Source organism: Neopelma chrysocephalum, unplaced genomic scaffold, assembly GCF_003984885.1.
Source record: "Neopelma chrysocephalum unplaced genomic scaffold, ASM398488v2 Primary Assembly neopelma1_123, whole genome shotgun sequence".
NCBI classification, from domain to species: domain Eukaryota; kingdom Metazoa; phylum Chordata; class Aves; order Passeriformes; family Pipridae; genus Neopelma; species Neopelma chrysocephalum.
In genome coordinates, this window is record NW_020897785.1 from 48,177 (window position 1) to 68,243 (window position 20,067).

Consider the following 20,067-nt stretch of genomic DNA (forward strand, 5'->3'; position numbering starts at 1 on the left):
CAGCAGGAACATCACATTTCACAGCAAGAGCTGCACATCTATCACGGATTTACCACCACAGGGTGCATTGCTGAGCCACCTCCTCCACCATCACACTCAGGAATGAAGCCTCCCAAATTCCTCGGAAGCCAAAGCTGGAAAAAAAATCACACCCAGGTTTCAGCTGGACAAAATATTCACATGAGCTCAGATGAAAAACAAATCACTCCCAGCCTGCACTGTTCTCTTTGCAGCTCCTCAGGAGTCTTCCCTTGCAGGTTGCCTCCCTCCCACTCATCACTTCCCAGGACTTTGCTGGCTGCAGGTGAAGGGCAGAGGATCCCTCTGAGCCTCTTTTCCCAGCTGGCAACCTAAATGCCAGCTTCCAGGGAGAGGGGAATCAGGGAAGCTGATAACCAGTGAATGTGAAGCAAGTCAACATTGTTTGGAGCCACAGCACTGGGTCAGAACGACACAAGGAGTTGCTCAGCAGCAAATGTTACTCCTGAGACTGGAATATAATTAACTCCTGCCTGTTCTTTCCCTCTCCACGGATGCCACCCAGCATGCCAGCAGCACACAGAGGCTTCTGCACAATCTCACACTCAGCCCTGCAGTCTTCCAGCAGAGCCAAAGTAATGAGGATTCTTATGTTCCTTTTCATCTTCATCTCCTTGACCCAGCACGGTAAGAGCAGGAAGGCCAAGGGTGGTAAACAGAGGGATCTGGAACAGGGATAATCTTTCCTCGCTGTGTAATATTACAGGTACTGAGGAAAGGTGTCCTCAGGTTTCTGGGTGGAGAAATGCATGATTTAATCTCTTGGGGTAATGCAAAAATGAGCAGGGATTCATAGAATCACAGAATGATTGGTGTTGGAAGAGACCTTAAAGGTCATCTAATTCCATCCCCCATAAGAAAGAAGCTGTGAAAATGGGGCAGCTCAGTGCCTTTGCAGGAGAAAACCTAGAGGAGATGTCCTGTGCTCTGGGAAAATATTCCTGCCTTTCCTCAGGCTGCAGTTGCCTCCTTGGCAGGGTGAGGACGACCACCCCGACCTCCCATGCACAGTCTTTGCCAATGTCCCGAAAAAACAACTTCATGATAAAATGTTCCTTGAGGGAGTTTGGTTCTGCAACTTGGGATTTTTAACATGGATGTCTGAAGCTGTCCTGTGGGATGGGGATGCCCAGGCTCCATGTGCTGGCTTGGCTGGCTGGGCACAAAGTGCCACAGGGAGCCCCATGAGTTTTACCCACTGATTTTACCTGCTGCTTCTTTGTACAGGGGATGCTCAAGGACCAGAGGGCTGTAACCACGAAGGGGGCTTGTGCAGAGTTGGAAACTGCATTTCTGGTGAATACCTGGCTCAGTTCTGCTTTGAGCCCATCATTCTCTGCTGCAAAAAGTTGCCACCCACCACCACAAAGAGCTGAAGGTTTCCAAAGGAGCCAGAGAGCTGCAGGCTCCACTGGCAAGGCAGGAGCAGCTGTTGGGAAGGAGATCTTGTGGTTTCTGTCACTGTTGCTCCCCTGGGAGAATATGGCTGTGGATTCACTCGTGAACTCCTGAACACTTGGCTTTTGCTGTGGCTTCCAAGAAAACACTGTGACAAGAAGAAATTGGGGCCACCCAAACTGTTTATCAGCCCTTTGGGACTCTGGTTGTTACCAGTCACACGCGGGTGAAAAATTGCCTTTCTCCTTACCTGAAAGCAATAAACTTGAAGTTTAAGAGAGCAGCAAGTGCCTGTCTGTGACCTGGCAAAGTTGCCGGAGGTAAGACCCCCCCCCTCTCCCACTGACCAGGAGTGAACACAGCAGCCCTCACCTTCCCAGCAGAGCAGGGTGACTCTGTATTTCCCTTCCCAGAGAAAACAGTTGTAATTGGGACAGCGATTTTGACATCACTTTTGGTGCAAAAGCAACCTGGTTTGACATAAAGTCAAGTGTGGTCTGTGTTTCTTGGGCAAGACTCTTCCTTTCTGGGCTGTGCCAGGATCTTACAGGCAATCATAGAACCAGAAAATGGTTTGGATTGGAAGGGATTTTAAAGATCATCTCATTCCAGACCCCTGCCATGGGCAGGGACACCTTCCACTATCCCAGGTTGCTCCAAGCCCTGTCCAACCTGGCCTTGAACACTTCTGGGGATGAGGCAGCCACAGCTTCTCTGGGCAACCTGTGCCAGGGCCTCACCACCCTGACAGGGAAGGATGTTTTTCCTGAGAGCACAGATTTACTTGTTCTACATGTTTTAAACATGGAGGGAAGGGGATCTGAAAGCTGTGTCCCACTGCCCCGACAGGCTGCCCTGTCCATCCATGGACCACATTTCTGGTGCTCCTTCTTTCCTCTGTGGTCACCCAGAAATAGCCCCAAAGAAATTAGCCTCTTTACCCCTAGCAGCTTTCTTCCTGTGAGCTCCATCAGCCTAAATCCATTAGCTGTCCAAATCCACTCTCAGCCCTTCTGTGTCTTTTCAGCATGAAATTTTGACACTCCCCTTCCTTTGTCAGCTCCTGGTCTCCCTTTCCAGGTAAAATATTTCTCTCTGGGTCAATCATTTCTGTGAAAGCAAGAAAACAATGATGTAATGAGAGAGCTATGCCAATTTGCTGAGGCACTGGTGAGAGCCAGGGAAAAGTCCTCCCTGGGAGATGAAATTCTTGCTCTGATGAATCAAACAGGAAAATTCCCATTGACCTCAGCAGGGTCAGGATCCATCGCCGGAGATCCAACAATTCATTCATTCCAGTGTCTCCATTCACCCATGAGCAGCCCAGCTGTTCTCCAGCACTCCCCTGGAGATCCCCTGCAGTTGGATGAACCTTCAGGAGAGCCAAATTACCCAGACCTGGCTATTGGCTTGGGAACCAGTGCTGGAAACAGTGTTGGGCTGAGCCCAGACCCAAATTCCTCCCCAGATCCAATCCCTGTCTCTGACGCACACTGATGTACGAAGACAGCACAGGGAGGGTTTTAAATCAAGGCACTTTTCCAAATTAAACTGTTTATTTCTCACACTCATCCACAGAGTTCATTATTTGTGCCTCTTACCTGGGAATGTTCACCCATCATGGTTCAGCCTGGTTTCCTAAGGAAGTGAAACGTGGGCTCCTGCAGCTCACCTTGCACATCTCCCTGATGGTCACTGGGCTTTCTGCCCCTGATATGTTTTGGACCTGCTGGCCAGTCAGTTTTCAATCAGGAAAGGTGGAAATGCTCAATTTACAGGCAACATTGTCCCTCTGGCGGTAATGAAAATGTAGACTGCTGACAAAAGGCATAGTCTCTTTAGCATGGTCCCACTCTCCTGAGTCTGTGTGTTCCATTCCTTGCTGATCTGGCTGGAAATAACCCCCCCAAAAAATCATAGAATCTTCATAGAATGATTTGGGTCAGAAGGGGCCTTTAAGATCATCTAGTTCCAACACCCCTGCCATGGGCAGGGCATTACTAAACTACTCTGAGTGACCATGTTCATCCACTCAGCACAGAGCTGTTCATGAGACCACACTCCTACTCAAACACTGTTTTCCAACCATTTAAACCCAAAAGCCAAAAAATATTCATTATTGAAGCGCTCAATAAAAGGCATCCCTAGTGTGACCCTTTGCCAGAGGATTTCCATGCAGAACCACCAGTCCTGCCCAACAGGGACCATTTCCCAGAGTGTAGACTCATATGTAGTCAGTGGATTCAGCTGAATCCAACCCTTTACCTGCGGGATTGCATGTAGGAGTAGATGGCACAGTCAGACAAGCTAAGGGGCAAGACAGGGTGGCAGAAGTGACGAGAAGGTGAAGTCTGTGATCCCTTGAGAGATGCAGGCTGGTGAGAATTTAAACCAGGCTAGAAGTCAGCTCTGAAAACACATTGAGGATTTGTCCTCATGGGAGAAAGCCAAATGGAGAGGAGGATTTTTGTGGGAATGGCTTCGCTGAGCTTTGAACTCCAGCTCTCTGTACCTGATAGAACTCAGAAGGCTACAAAATAGGGGTTCTTTAGTACTACCCTATCAGACCTACACTAGCTCCTAGGGGAGATGCAAAAACCATCCAGGCATCTTGTGGGGTGTATCTGGGGTCTCTGCAACCATACAGGCAGCCAGGATAGATCCCTGCACTCACGCCTGGTCTGTCGACCAGCACAAGCCTCATGGATAGCTGGGGGTGTTAGTTCATCAAGGCATGGCATGAATTCCCTCGTGAATTTGTTTACTGTTCCCAGGCAACAGGCCAGTGTTTGTTTGGCAGAGGGAGTGAGACAGAGGTGAAGTCCTCCACTTCTGCCCTAAGAACGTCACTGTGACTGGAGCTGTGGAATCAGGAGCAGGACGGTGGTTGGATGAGCTCCTGCTTGGAGGAGCTGAGGTTCCATAGCTGTGGGCAACCCCTTAGACCCAGGTTGTCTCTTACATCCCTGGCAATCCCACACAAACCAATGCAACCACCTGCATGCTCAGCTTTTCTTTCATCCCCACGCAGGAGAAAGGGGGTCACATTCCACCTGCTCACGTGGCTGCTCCTCCACCTCCTGTGGAGTGAAGGATCTCACAGCCAGCTCCAGGGGCGTGCTGGGGAGATAAAATACTCTGGCATTCTGAGACTGTATCTACACAAGCAAATGGAATCACGTGAGGCTCAGGCTCAGACATCAGTGCATACTCTCATGTGCTGTCAGCCAAAGGAGTCCTTGGCCAAGCTGTTCCTTGGCACAGTTTGGAGGTGGGCACATTCCAGGAACGATCTGTAATAGACAACTGGCATCTGGATGTGGTCATGCAGCTGGTGGGGAGAACTCAGCTGTGAGAACACAAGGTGTGCTCTGTCCATGTACTGTGGGGCAAAGAACAACATTTTCTGTGTCAGGCTCTGGACTCCTCAACATGAGACAGGCGTGGACCTGTTGGGGCGAGTTCTGAGGAAGCCAAGAAGAGTGGTCTGTAACGAGAGCCTGCCCAAGGCCATGGGGGATTTCTGGGCCAGGGCTGAGTCCAGAGCTGAGCCCATGGTCATTTCTTCACTGGCTGAATTGCAGGGCTCTATCAGTGCCTGCTTGGCTTGGGGTTTGGTTAAAAGCCACCGGCGGAATGTGGAGGTGGAGGTGGCATCACAAGCTGGCAAGGGTTCATTCACCAAAGGATTTGCTGCCGCTGGCATCAGTTTATACCAGCGGTTTATTCATTTAAAATAATAAATAATTAGTTTTATTCATTTAAAATAATCCTGCTGAGATCCTGACCCAAAGGCAGATGAAGTCAGTGGAGACATCCTTCCAGCTTGGGGCTATAGGGCGGATGCAGATTGATTTGACTCCTCCCCAGCCTCTGAACCTCTCAAGCGCCCAGGAGATGATTTCTGTGCCATGTGTCTCTGAGCACAGATGAGCCTTTGTGCATGGTGGGCTCTGAAACAAGATATCTGGTGGCAGGTTGGGAAGCAGGAAAAGGCAGGAGGCTGCTGGGCCAGCCCCAGTAGGCTCAGCAGAGGCTGAGGCCAACACAGCATCGGGACCATGCCAGAGGGAGCAAGACCAGCTGTTGTTCAAGCAGTTGCCCAGGGGACAGAATTTTCCTCCCCTGATATCTGGAGGAAATCTGGTTTTTGTTGGTACTGTCTAGTTCTGGCTTTTTTTCCCCAAGGCACGTTCTGCAACTCAACCCATGTACCAGAGCTGCAGAGCAGGGGCTTGTGGTGGTGGGGAGGACACATCCTGGTCCCTGTGGAGCCTGCAGCATCCAAACATCTCCAGGCACAGCTCACCCTCTGCAATGGTGCTGCTCCCACCACAGGAGAGCAGCTGAGCTAGAGATAAAACATGGCATTTTGCCATCCATCATTGGGAACATCATGGCCACGTGGTCCTCTGGCTCCGCTCTAAATATCATCCCTGGAGCTCGTCAAGCTGCCTGCACGCACATGTTCAGGTTACACACTCAGAGCAGGACACTCAGATGAGCATCCACACACTCCTCCCTGCCTGGGCTGTAGCTCAAGAGTTGCAATCTCTTTTCTTTTAGATAAACTCTCCCTAAATTCTTTCCTTTGGAAGTTCTTTGCTGTGAGGGTGGTGAGGTCCTGGCACAATTTGCCCAGCGAGGTTGTGGACTCCCCATCCCTGGAGGTGTTCAAGGCCAGGCTGGGCTGGGCTTGGAGCAACCTGGGCTAGTGGGAGGTGTCCCTGCCCATGGCAGGGGGTTGGAACTGGATGGTCTTTAAGGTCCCATTCAAGCCAAACCATTCCACGATTCTATGATTCTAAGAAATCCCACTGCACATTGGAGATGCTGATCCTCAGATGTGGGTTATGGTCTTCCACCCACTGCACCGAGCAGTACCACCAAATAGACAAAACACCAACACTTGTAGAGAGGCTCTACACACATCCTTGCAGCCGACCCTCCCACAGACGGTTTTCCAGAACCATTTTCCATCCCCAGGTTGTGCTCGGCCAGTTTGCACGACACCCTGTTTAAGTGCTCGGTGTCCCGTGAGCCAAAGTCCAGCTGGTGAAGGCCCCTTATCTGCATTGTTTGATGAAGGTGATCCTTGTTCTGTTCAAGCAGCCTGAAGGACGTGGGCTTTACATTTTCCAGCACCACCTGGCATCCAGCCTGCAAATTAAAAGCTATCAAGGTAACTAATAAGGGAAAACAGAAGACTTGGTGATGGCCTGGGCTCTGTCGTTGCTGTAAAAAGAAACCTTTATAAAGTTTTTATTTCCTCTTCCTCCATTTGTTGTTGGTTGGGGGAGATTTCTGCTTGTTGTTTGCTTTGTGTTGTTTTCTAAAGTTGAAACACAGGTCACACCTCTACTGATTTCCTAGAACTGACCTGGAGAACTAGTACAAACCTGAGAGCCTGCCAGCTTTCTTGGGACAGCTGGAATACACGAGCTTTCCTAATGCTCCTGAGTATTGCAGGAATCCCAGCTTTCCCATTTAATAAATGCAGAAATTAATAAAATACTAAATTGCCATTTTTCTTGACAGCTGTAAACAAAACCTTGGAAATCAGCCTCTTTTCAGCTGGAAGCTGGGAAGGAGAGGCAGACCTTTGATTTTTTTTTTAAGGATCCCATTATTTTCAAGCCAACTTTGTGTGTTGGGGAGCGCTGAGAAGGAGACTGGATTTTTTCACACCTGACTCTGTCAGTGCTAAACACAGAGATTGGGAGCTGGAAATAAAAAAAAAAACCCAAAACCTAACACTTTGATACTGGAAACACTTGGACTGGATTTTAACATCACATACTCGAGCCTACAAATACAGAGCCAAACTGAGTCAGCCTCAACATCCTGTCTCCAGCAGCAAGCAGTAGCAGACTCCCCAGTGCTCAGTGCTATTTGTTGACAGAACCCTGTCTTTTTTATTTTTTTTCCCTTTTTGTTTTTTTCTTCTCATTTTTCTTTATTTTTCCTTGATTTTTTTTGCCTGTAACATGGTGTGACCAAGAGCGGCCACACCCCGTGCGATTGTTTGCTGTTGTGTTGAAATGCACCTGAGATTGACAAAGTTCCCTCCACTCCAGGAGCGTTACACAACCCCTCAGGGCACTATAAATCCAGGATTTCCCTCTTCTTCATGCCCTTCGCTCCTCCCCGTGGTGGGACCTCCACCCACGAGCCATGCGGATCCTCCAGCTGCTCTTTGCAGTCATTGTCATTCTCCTCCTCCAGGACATTCCGGGTAAGGACAAAATGCTCACAGGGGTTTCTGCAGGAATTTGAGAGAGCAAAGACAGGTTCCTACCCTGAGGGAGAAAAGGACAAGACAGGGCCCTCAAGTCAAGGCTGACCTAACTCTTGCTTCCCAGGAACAAGTTTCTTCTGTGATGGTCCCCATGAAGTTCCTGGATGCAGCTGTCCTAGGTTCACAGGTTGTGCATTCCCTCCTCCCCATTGCCTCAAAACTTACACAGAAATGCTGAGCCTAAGCCAGGGGCCTGAGCTCTGCTCCTGAACAGAGGATGCAAACCTCATTCTCCACAAAACAAGGAGAATCCCATGAAATTCTCCTTGAGTAGAAAACGGAGGTGACAAATGCATGAAAATGAAAGCATGACCAGCATTCTGTGTTTCTTTGATTCTATGAAGTCAAAGCCATCTTTCAGGGGAAAAAGCAGGGAGAAAGACTGCCAGTTTACTTTTTTGTCTATCTGCTTTCTTTTGGTATTCTGTTTTAATAGAAAAACTTTCCTTAGCTTGATATTTTCACTGGTTGCTTGCATATATATTTTAGGAATTCAGGTTACATTCAGGTGTAAGGTCATTATGATGTTACTGGGACTACGGTGGTATCACTTTCACAGACATCAAACCTGATAATCAGGAAGAGCAGATTTACTTGCTTAGCCTGTTTATGCTCTCATTTATTTAAGTCCTGGGGATAAAGAGGGGAGAGAGAAGAGTTTGCCCATTCCACTGCTGATGGAAAGGTATCATTACATCCCTTCAGAACCCCCAAACTTGGTGTTTCTGCTGTGTGTAAAGAGAAGCAGCACATACCCTGCTTATCAAAACAGCAAGATTTAGAAAGCCCAAGCAAACAATAACCCAAAACATCAAGAAACAAACAAACAAACAAATCAAGCAAAGCAATAGAGAAAACACCAGTTCCAAAAGACATTTCTCTATCTTTTGATGCTGTTCAAGGGATGCACCTCACCTAACTCATCTAACCTAACTTAGCCAACCCAAACCTGAGTGTCTCACCTAGGCCAGTTGCTAGGAGACTTCCAGTGCTTGCAGGAGGGAGTTGCTCCTCCCAAGCACATCTGACCTTCACCGTGGATCCAGCTGAATTTCCCTGTTGCCAACTGAAAGCCTCTCATTGCTCATCCACCAACACAGTGGGGCTCTGACTGGGTTTCACGTCTCCTAATCAGGTCTCCTGCCCTCTTCCCCCAGCAGCCAGAGGCCTTTCAGACAGCCAGCAGTGCAGGAGCAACCGTGGCCACTGCCGGAGGCTTTGCTTCCACATGGAGCGCTGGGAAGGGAGCTGCGGGAACGGTCGCCTGCGCTGCTGCCGGTGAGGGTGCTCCCACCAGGACAGAGCCCAGCATCCCAGGAGAACCAACCTGATGACCCTGCAACCACAACTGTACATAGGATCTGCTCTCAGACACCTCCACGTTTGGTTTGTCCACCACCAATAAACCTGTTGGGTTTTTATGTCCTTCTGGGTCCTGAGTGCAGCCGTGTTTCCCTCTGGGATGGACCATCCTGACCTACACTTGGTGTTTGATGCTGCTTGAGGTGCACTGGGGTGTCCAAAACATCTGCATAAGCCTGACAGATGTGATATAGGACCAAGGGGTGTCTTTCCAGACTGGCAGCAAGACAGGGGTCTGCTGGGCTTGTCCAAGTCTCTCTTCTAGCCCATTCCTCTACCCCTCTCTCAGGCCCAGCCTTTCTCAAACCCAGTTTCTTGCTCTCTTCAGAAAAGGCCATGGCAGGATCCATACTTTCAAGGAGATTAATCCAAGACAGAGGTATGATTTGTCCTCCAGAAGTGCCTCTTCCTCTCCCATAGAAACAACAAGGTGAACCAGGGTATATAACTCACATTATCCAACCTGATCTAGTGGAAGATGTTCCTGCTCACTGCAGGGGGTTTGGACTAAATGACTTTTAAAGGTCTCTTCCGACCCAAATTTTTCTACAATTCACAGAATAGATGCCACTCGCATCACATGAGGGACATCACTGCCTCTTTTCTTGCACATGCTGATCTACTGAGTGGAATTATGAGTGGGAATGGCCCAAGGCCAAGTTCACTTAGAGTAACTCCTCACCAGGGAGTAAATGTTGTTCACTGTGGAGGTAAGAAGGAAGAGGAATTGCCTGTCATGATGTGGTCCAGAGCAGGACCCCAGAAGCAAGTCTTCACCTTGGAGTGGTGAGGTGGCAAGGAGGTGGTGTAGGGTGAGCAACAGTAGAGATGTCTTGAAGGTGTGAGGAGAGAAATGGCTTGATAGGATATGAAAGTCTCCCAGAGAGAAAAGCTGGAAGATTCCTCTCTGGAAAACACCCAGTATATGGTATCTAGGACATGCAAGCAATGAAGTGGACTTAATTCCCACCCTAAAACCCCCAGTTACACCCATGGCTTCAGCCTAAACCCACTCTGCAATCCAACCCAGGGTGACCAGTCTTGTCCTGGAGGAAACAGGGAAACCAGTAAAACCAGCTGACAGTTGTCAGCCAGTGGAGATCTGTCCCATCTCTGCCTGGACTGTGAGCAGGGAAAGATTCCCTCACTCCTGAACCAGTCAGTGAGGGACTGGGCTTCTGTGGGCTCCGTGCTGGAATAGCCCATCCTTGCTCCCAGATCTGCAGGTTGCAAACACTGCGGCAATGCCTGCATGCAGTCCCCTCTCCTGGATGCTCCTCCTCTCCGTTGAGGGACGGTCCTGCTCCACGGGGCCCTCGGAGAGCTCAGCCAGAGGTTAACAGCCACTCCGGCTCACAGGAGCCATCATTCCCACCGGGAGATAAGGCTCCCCTTGATAACAAGACCTGCCAGAAACGAGCCTCCAGTTTTTCCACCTTTTTGAAGTCTAGCCGGTGAAGTTTTGCAGAACCTTGTCTCTTTGCCAAAGTAACCAACTTCCAGCTCCAGCCTTTGCCTTCCCTCCTTTCCCCCGACCTCCTCCCCCTGCCTTCCCTCTTCCTCCTCGCTCCTCCGTGCACACGCCTCTCCGCGGGGCTGATAGAGATGCTGGAGGGGGTGGACACGACGAGGGGGTGATGTCATCTGTTTTTGGCCCTTCAGAGGAGCAGGCGCTGCCGGAGGAGGAGGCAGGGGTTAGACACGTCTGCCTCTACCCAGCCTGGCGCCGGGAGCAACTGGGAGCCTTCCCTTGGCAGCCGCCCCTGCGCCTTATCAGGGGCAGGATGACACCTCGGGGACGGGATGCCGGGGCTGCAAAGGGAAAGGAGGCGGGGAGCCCCTGAATGTGAGCCTTGTGAGAGGCGTGGACGCCTGGGTGTGCACAGGGCTGTGTGTGTGTGAGGGTGTGAGCTCACTGGAAGCAGGGAAATCGCTCCCAGCAGGATGGAGCCGGCTATCAGCCGCCGGAGAAGCAAAGAAGAAAACGACTCTGTGCCAGAGCCCAGCCGAGTCAAGGGCGATGCTGTCACCCAGCTCCGCTCCTGTTGAGGCCTGGGAAAGTTTAACCTCTCATATCCCAGGCAGACAACCTGGAAAATCCTGTGCGACCATCTGAAAAGGGTTAGAAGATCCCCCTTTGCCATCAAAGGAGGAGGTCAGGGCAGAGGGAGGGAGGTGAATCCGTCTGCCCCACACCCAAAGTTTGGGTTCAGGAGGGATCTCAAGCAGAGCTGGGTACAAGTTTACCATGGAAATGGTTTTGAGATGGATCATTGTGTCCCTCTCCGGAAGATTTTGGCAATTTTTTTTTCCCACTTGAAATGGCCAACCTTCCTTCCCCATAAAACAGCAATAACCCTAGCACCTCCACCTTTTTTCTTCTCTCCTCCAGAAATGTGGTTTGATCAGAAAAGTATGAAATATTTTTGGCTAAATCCAGAGCAAACTGTGCTTCCTATCTCCTGCAACAGGAGGGAAAATCCTTGTGGGACACAGGAGCTGTAGCCCAAGGACAGAGAGAGATTTCCCTACACCAGTAGTCTTTTAATATATTTAATTTTGTATTATGTATTAATATTAGAAATAATATTTATCTTCCCCATTTTGATGGATCATCCTGCTCATTTTGGAGACTGGATATTTAGAGGACAATGGAGAATTTGAGGAAAGGATCTACAGCTCCTGAGGCACAGGACAGAAATCTAAACCATGAGTGGTTCTCTATCTGGCTGGAAAATTTATAAAATTCATTTTCTTTTGCTTGGAACAAATAAGATTTGCTGCCAAAATCATTCTCAGGTATTGTAATTACAGTGAGAAAATAGATACTGAAAAACCAGGAGTGCTATAAAATCAGGGTCACCTGCAGGGACTCTCAGCCCTGTTTCGGAAGAGCCCCTTCATCTCAGGCTGAGCTGAGCCCTTGTGTGGGGTAAGCAATCTGAATATCTACAAAGCGCAGTTTTCCATCCCCACGGCCTCTACAGCTCTCTTGGAACCAGAGGAACAGGCCCTTTGCAGCAAGGAATTATATCTTACAAAGGTTTTCTTATCTCTGTGGATGGCAAAGGGAGCCCAGGGCAACCCACCACCGTGGAGACTCCTACCCTCAGTCAGTTGGCAGATAGCACCAGGCTGGGTGGGAGTGTTGATCTGCTGGAGGGTAGGAAGGATCTGCAGAGGAGTCTGGACAGGCTGGATCCATGGGCTGAGGACAATCGTAAAGGGTTGAAAAAGGCCAAGTGCCAGATCCTTTACTTGGGTCACAAAAACCCTCTGCAGCTCCAGGCTGGGGCAGAGTGGCTGGAAAGCTGGAAAAGGCCCTGGCGGTGCTGGTTGACCCATCTGAACATGACCCAGATGTGCCCAGGTGGCCAAAAAGGCCAATGGCACCTGGACTATACCAGCACTGGTGTGGCAGCAGAGCCAGGACAGTAATTCTTCCCCTGTATTGGCACTGCTGGAGCACCTCCAGTCCAGGGAAGAGTTTTGGGGCCCCCACAACAAGAAGGACACTGAGGGGCTGGAGCGTGTCCAGGGAAGGGAACGGAGCTGGGAAAGGGGCTGGAGCAGCAGGAGCGGCTGAGGGAGCTGGAGGGGCTCAGCCTGGAGAAAAGGAGGCTCAGGGGAGACCTTCTTGTGCTCTGCAACTCCCTGACAGGAGGGGGGAGCTAGGGGAGGTCAGGCTCTGCTCCCAGGGAACAAGGGATGGGACAAGAGGAAACAGCCTCAAACTGCACCAGGGGAGTTTCAGGTTGGACATCAGGAAGAATTTCTTCATGGAAAGGGTTGTCAGTCTTTGGAAGGGGCTGCCCAGGGCAGTGGTGGAGTCCCCATCCCTGGAGGTGTCCAAGAACATGGCACTCAGTGCTCTGGGCTGGGTGACAAGGTGGGGATCGGGCACAGGTTGGACTCGATGATCTTGGAGGCCTTTTCCAGACTAAATGATTCTGTGATTCTGGGTGATTCTGTGATTCTGCTGGTCAAATGAACCTCTGCCAGCAAAACCTTGGCACTTTTTTATACATTAATAAATTGATGCCCTGTTTGTAGACCCTGACAAGGGGACTAAGAATCAATGCAGCCCCTGGCACTGCCCCGTGCTGACCTCGGCTGTTCACATCCCAGCCAAAGCCTGGCAGTGGGTCAGCCCTGACTGCTCAGAGGCTGTGCAATAAAGTGCATTTCTTTTCTAGGCATAAATAAATGACTTCATCCTTCTGGCAAGGTGCTCTGGGCTCTTTTGGCAGCCCCACGTGGAAGGACAGCAGTGCTGGAGCAGCACAGACCCCTCTCTCCAGGGATGGAGCACTGGATGCTCCAAAACAAACACTGTGGTGAGCAGCTGCCAGGTTGCTCCCCAGCGTGACAGCAAAGCCACCTGAAGCCAAAATCTCATGGCTCTCAGTTTGGAGATGCCCCGGGGCAGTGGGGAATTTGGAGGAATGTGCAGGGGAATGGCTTTGCATCCCAGATGAGAGAGGGTAAATGAGCTTTTTACCCTTCTCCATTCTCCTCCCCAGTGCCAGAACTTGGCAGGACCCTTCTCCAAACCCTGTGAACACTCTGCTCTTCCTTCAGGATCATCTCCCTGTGCTTGGGATGGACAGAAGAGCTGTCAGGAGGCTTTATTGTCCAGATCTTCATGGCGTTATCAGCAACTCCCACACACTGGAAGTGAGATATGTGTGACAACATTTTTTCCATTGGGGAGCTTATCATTGCTGAGAAAAGGGGAAGGGACTGGAGAGGGTGATGGGGAGGATGAGGGAAGGAGGGGAGGTGCATGGGCATAAATGCCCACCCACCCCATCCTCCACCCACCCCATGATCCCCAAATCTGTGAAAGAAGGAGAGGAAAAAACAGTTTTTTTGAGGAATGTGTTGTCCAACCTGTTGTGTCAGACCTAAAGCCTCCTGGCCCAGTGGAGCCAGTCCTAAATTTCTTGGGTAAGATCCTAAAACTCTCTTCTGAACACACATCTCTTAATTCATATGGGTGTATATACAAGTGGAGAGACCTTCCTCAAGGATGTTGACTGGGCTAGTGAGACCCCAAGGGGTATGACCCCTCCTTGGTGTCAGACAGATCCTTCCCAGGGCTGGGGAAAGCTCCAGCCAGCAGGAAAGATAATAATGCAGCAAAAATCTTGGCTGTATCAAACAACGAAAGAGCAATTGAGATCCCATCACTGTGACTGCATCTCGCTGGGGTTTTCCAGTGATCACTCCAAAAACTCCAAAAGGTCTGGGAAGGAGGAGTCCTGGGCCACAATCCTGTTTTGTAGAATAGAACCTGAAACCTGGCTTTGTCAGTTCTCATCTGGAGAAGACAGAAGGAGAAGAAGTAAGGGATGGTTCTTCAAGCCTGGAAATCCCTGCCCAGCCTGGGGGACCTGATGCCATGGTCTTGGAGCACCAAGAAACAGCAAAGTCTGTGCTACAGGAGCTGTAGTGACAAAACCAAACTGGCAGCTGGGTGATGGGAAGGCTTTAGGGAACTACCAGACTTGGTGAGAATTCAGAGAGAGATCTGGAGCTGGCACCACTTGCAAGGGCAACACATCCCTGTGAGGTCTGCAGGACAAGGAGCTGATGACAGAGGTGTGATTTCATAGAATCATGGAATGGTTTGGGCTGGAAGGGATCTTAAAGATCAGCTAGTTCCAACTCCCCTGCCATGGGCAGGGAACCTTCCACTAGACCAAGTTGCTCAAAGCCCAGTCCAGTCTGGCCTCGAACTCTTCCAGGGATGGGGAGTCCACGGTTTCTCTGGGCAACCTGTGCCAGGGCCTCATCGCCTTTAGAGTAAAGAATTTCTTCCTAATTTCAATGAGTCTGTACATTTGCTCTGGAAATCACTATGTTTATTCCAAATTCATGCATATCCCATGTTTGCAATTAGCCCCTTTTCTCCCAAGCTCTGGGTTTCTGCTTGGCCCACAGCAGCCCTTGGAAGCAGCCACCTCAAATAAAACACAGTTCCATGGATTAAAAAAAAAAAAAGAGATTAAATAACCTCTCCCTCCAAGCTGCTGCTTGCAAGGAAAGCCCAAGACAATGCTGTCCTGGTTTTACTTCAAGGCAAGAAATTTGGCAATGCTGTCTTAGGTTATCACCACAGGGAGGTGATTGCCCAAAGGAGACATCTCTGAAAGCAAAGGTGAAGCTGAGGGCCTCCTTGCAGGGCATGGGAACACGTTTATCTCCCCAAGGAGGACAGTTATTGATTTGCCTGATGGACTCTTTGTATCATGGACAGTTGAGGATTTGCATTATGGACTCTCCAGGCTGATGTTTCCAAGGAAGGGGCTGGATGACAACACAATCCCTCAGCATATGATCCACAGTCCAGGGGCAGCCCTATCTGAGCACCAGACATCTCCTGACACAGAGCACACGGAGAGAAAACACATGGGAGCACAAGGCAGGGGAAAAATGTGGATGTTTTGTCTGCTCCGTGGTGTGATTAGTTCTGGTAGCCGGGGTGGGGAGGTGGCAGCTGCGCTTCTGTGATTAATGGGAGGTTTCACCATCAGCATCATCCCTCCCAGGCTGCCTGTTCCTCTGGGAGCTGCTATCTGCTGGTAGATGATGTTCCTCAAGCACAGTTCGTTAGCAGAGTCCCCTGGGGGGTGACAGACTGCGGTGGGTTAAGCACAGGCTGGAAAAGGGTCTCTTGGATTTTGTGGGCTGACACAGTGGGGGATGAACCGAGGTCCTGCTGAGTGTAGGCAGAAGCAATTTTGGCTCGAGCTAATCCAGTTATCAACCCCCACAACAGCCCTGTCACTCACCAGTCACGTGGTGAAAGCCTTCAAAAATGCCTTCAGAGACTGGCAGAATCATCCCACCAGCCACTGCCAGTCTCCAAGCTGGGTCATCCTGAGATAAAAATGTGGAGACTTTCTGTGACTTGGGCATGGGACAGAGACAAATGGGTTTCTCATGGATTAGTCTGCAGCAGTAGACTCTGCCCTCTCTCATGAGAGCAGTGGTCAGCCTCAGGCCAAGAAATAAGGTTTGTGGAGGAGAGTGGTGCTGTAAGGCCAAGAAATATGGGGCCTTTTAGCAGGGCCTGTTGTGATAGGACAAGAGGTGATGCTTTTAAACTAAAGGAGAGTCAATTTAGATTAGATACAAGAAGAAGTTTTTCCAATGAGGGTGGTGAGGCCCTGGTACAGGTTGCACAGAGAAGCTGTGGCTGCCTCATCCCTGAAAGTGTTCAAGGCCAGGTTGGACGGGACTTGGAGCAACCTGGGATAGTGGAAGGTGTCACCAGCCATTGTAGGGAGATTGGACTAAATGAACTTTAAGAGTTCCTTCCAGCCCAAACCAGTCTATGGTTCTATGAAATATCCTCTGGCAGTGTGAGGAAGGAGAAGGTGCCTTGGATTTTTGGGGAAATCCTCCCTTACCTGTACATAAGCACAGTGCATCCATGTCAATGTCGTGCTGCTCTGAGAACAGAAGACTTTTTGCCAGATTGCTCTTTCACCATCCAGGCAACTGAAGAGGTGAAGAGTTTTCTCTAGAACCTCAGAAGGTCTTCCAAAACTGACCATCCAGCAGTTCACCTGGACTGCAGGGTGGCAGCCTGGCAGAGGTCAGAGACATCTCCAGTTGTTTCCTTGATCAGGTGCTCCTTGACCATCTCTTTGTCTCTCTCTGTCTTCACAGCTTGCAGGTCGTCAAAATGGGGAAAACTTGCTCTGGAGGGGTGGTACCTGCACTGAGGAAGGTGAGCTAATGGTACAGGGGGAAAGGACCCCACTAGTGGGGCCACGGGCTAGATAACACAGGTGAAGCACGGACCAACCTGAATGGACCAAGACACAATGGCACAAGGAAATTGGAACCAGACAGAAATATATAACTGCGGTGGTAGTGGATCAAGGGTTGGACTTGATGATCTCAGAGGTCTTTTCCAACCTGGCTGATTTTACGATTTTATGATTCTATGATATTGGCCAAGTGTCCCAGGACAAACCACCACACACCATCAGGAACAGAAAGAAGCCAGCTCTTGTGTACAGTAAAAGAGCAATCCTGTTTCCTTATATTGTTTAACCTGTTGTGCTGATGTGTCTGCGAGTTGACCCCAAAGGTCACAATACCTCAGCTGGCAGCTCTGCTTCAGGTGCCTGGGACTGTCCTTTGAGCTCAAGAGTTATTCAGTCTAGAGAAGAGAACGCTCCAGGGAGACCTTAGCACCTTTCAGTACCTAAAGGAGCACCCAGACCTTTGTCCAAAGGCCCTCCCCAGCTCTCCTGGAGCCTCTTTAGGGACTGGAAGGGGCTCTAAAGCCTCCCCAGAGCCTTCTCTTCTCCAGGTGAACACCTCCAGTTCTCCCAGCCTGTCTCCAGAGCAGAGGGGCTCCAGCCCTTGGAGCATCTCCGTGGCCTCCTCTGGACTTGCTCCAACAGGTCCATGTCTTTCCTCTGCTGAGGACCCCAAAGCTGGATGCTGTTTATATCACTCATTTCATAGGGGCTGTTCCTCTATGTAGCCCATGAACAAACAACTCACTGAGCCCTCTTTTCTCACACTAACTAAATGCAGTTTTGCATCATCCCAGGCACCACTTTCTCATATCCCACACACGTGTCATGCCCAGGATGTGATCACCAACCACATCCTGGCCAAGTTCCCTGTGCACTCGTGATTGTGACTCTCAGGCTGAGATTTCAGTTTCCAGCACAGAACTAAACAAGTCCTTGGCACAGTTCAACCATCAGTATATTCCCAACAGGCTCTTGTGCAGTGAAGAAGTCTCAGACCTGGAATGATTCTGAAGGAACACCATGTCAGGTGTCCCTCCACCACTCCCATCTGTGTTTTGGGCAGGGTTACATCACAGGTTACAATAATCAGGAGGGAAAATGATAAGGACCTGGATTGGGGTTTTATTCATGCAGGTGTAGAAGAAAGGCAGTATTTTGGAGCAGAAAAATGATTTCCATGTGCCACAAGTGCAACCTGTTCCAAGGTGAGACCTTGGAAGTGATCATATGCCCAAGGGATCATCAGAAAGTGGTGGTGTCTGCAGAAATCAGTCAGGAAACACAGTTGTTATGTTCTGCCACATTAAGATTTAACACAGGACACCAGCACAGGGAACCTGAGGCAGGACAGACCTGGGACATGGGCACAAGCCCCTCTCCTTGATGTTTCACCCCAGCAGGATGACAAGAGGTTGGTTCAAATCAAGTCATAGAAACAAAGAATCACTGAATGGTTTGGGTTGGGAGGGACCTTAAAGACCATCTTTTTCCAACACCCTGCCATGGGAAGGGACACCTTCCACTAGACCAGGTTGCTCCGAGCCCCATCCAGCCTGGCCTTGAACACTTCCAGGACTGTCCTTGTCCCCAGGATTGTCCCTCTTTAGGGACAGCTTGCACAAGGCAGTGACTCCATCTCACCACAATGAAAAACAGGGCTACTAACAGACTAATTAGCAGGCTTCACAACAGGCTAATTAACATCTTCCCACAGGGCTGTACTTGGAGTTCCCCAGCCAGGTATGACCCCGTGGGTGTGTGACAACCCCTTCACGCAGGCCTGCTGGAGCATCCCCAGCTCCCACCTTGCTCTGAGGCTGAGACCTGTTTCCTAATAGGATGAGGAAGATATTTCCAGGCTGCTTTTGTTTCAGCAGCTTCCTCTCTGCTGAAGCAGAAGCCATGATCTCCATTTCCCTCCTACCCTCCATTATTCCTCAATATTCCTCTTCCAGGTTCTTTTCCTTATCTGCCGCCACCTTCCTGTTTTTCTTCCTCGCCCAGCACCCTCCAGCCTCCCTGGCTCCTGGACCATCAGCTCCTGTCGAAGTGCTTCCTCCTCCTCTGGCCAATGTCCTCCCAGCGATAGCCCCGAGCATCCTGGGGGACCACAGGCATCCCGTGGGGTCCCATTGGGAGAGGGTGACAGCACTGACCCCACGCCAAAGGAAACAGCTTCAGGAGGAAATAGCGGCACTGGGCTCCCAGAATATCTCCACCAAGGGTTACCCCAGGGATGCAGAGATAAGCAGGAAAAGTCTTTTGGAAGGGGGAAGGAGGAGGAGGTCAGGGCTGCTGGGCTGAGATGTTTGTGTGTCTTCTGGCACAAACACCGGTCTGGGCTTTCCCAGCAGGCGCCAGAGTCCTTTCTGGGGGGCAATTGTTTGTTCAGCCTCTGCTCACCTTGGGACGTGCAGCTCAGCACTGTGATGAGGGAGATGCTCAAGGCCATGGGGAGACAGTGTTAGGAGAGCCAAGTCCTGACATAGCAATTCCCCGGGAGAGGGTCCCCTCTTTTTTTGGCGTTTGTTGCCTCAGGTGGGTGCCAATTCAGGGTAAAGACCTCGCTATGCCTGGTGCTGGAAACACTCAGGGCTATCCCTTGCCCCTTAAGGTGGGATCTACAGGCACTTGGTGGACACATGGGCCCACGGTGACACAGCCCATCCCATGGGACAGCTGCCTGCTCTGTGAGCACTACCACAGGTGATGTCCACCATACACCTTCGTGGGCCAGTCCCAGGAGCCTGTGGCTCATGCAAACACCAGCACACAGTGTTTGTCACCTACAAGTCCTTGGAGAGGCTGCAGATGCTTGGAAAATGCAGGGAGGCCCCTCTGGGAGGGCTCTGTGGTGTTTTGTCAGCCCTCAAACTCTGAAGTCCACCCCCCAGGAGGTGACCAGGTGCCTCAGAACAGTGGAGGCTGCGGCAAGAAGTCACCACTACTTCTCTTCCCATCCCAGAGACTCCATGCCAGGAGCCTCCTGCAGCCAAGTAATGCCTTGGGATGAGGAAAGATTCCTTGGCAGACAAGGAAAAGACCCCGGAAGAGGAATATTTAGGAATAATGGGGGGGAGGAGGGAAGTTAAGTTCATGGCTTCTCCTACAGCATAGACATAGCTGGAGATGACATTTCTCTCTTCTCTTCTCTTCTCTTCTCTTCTCTTCTCTTCTCTTCTCTTC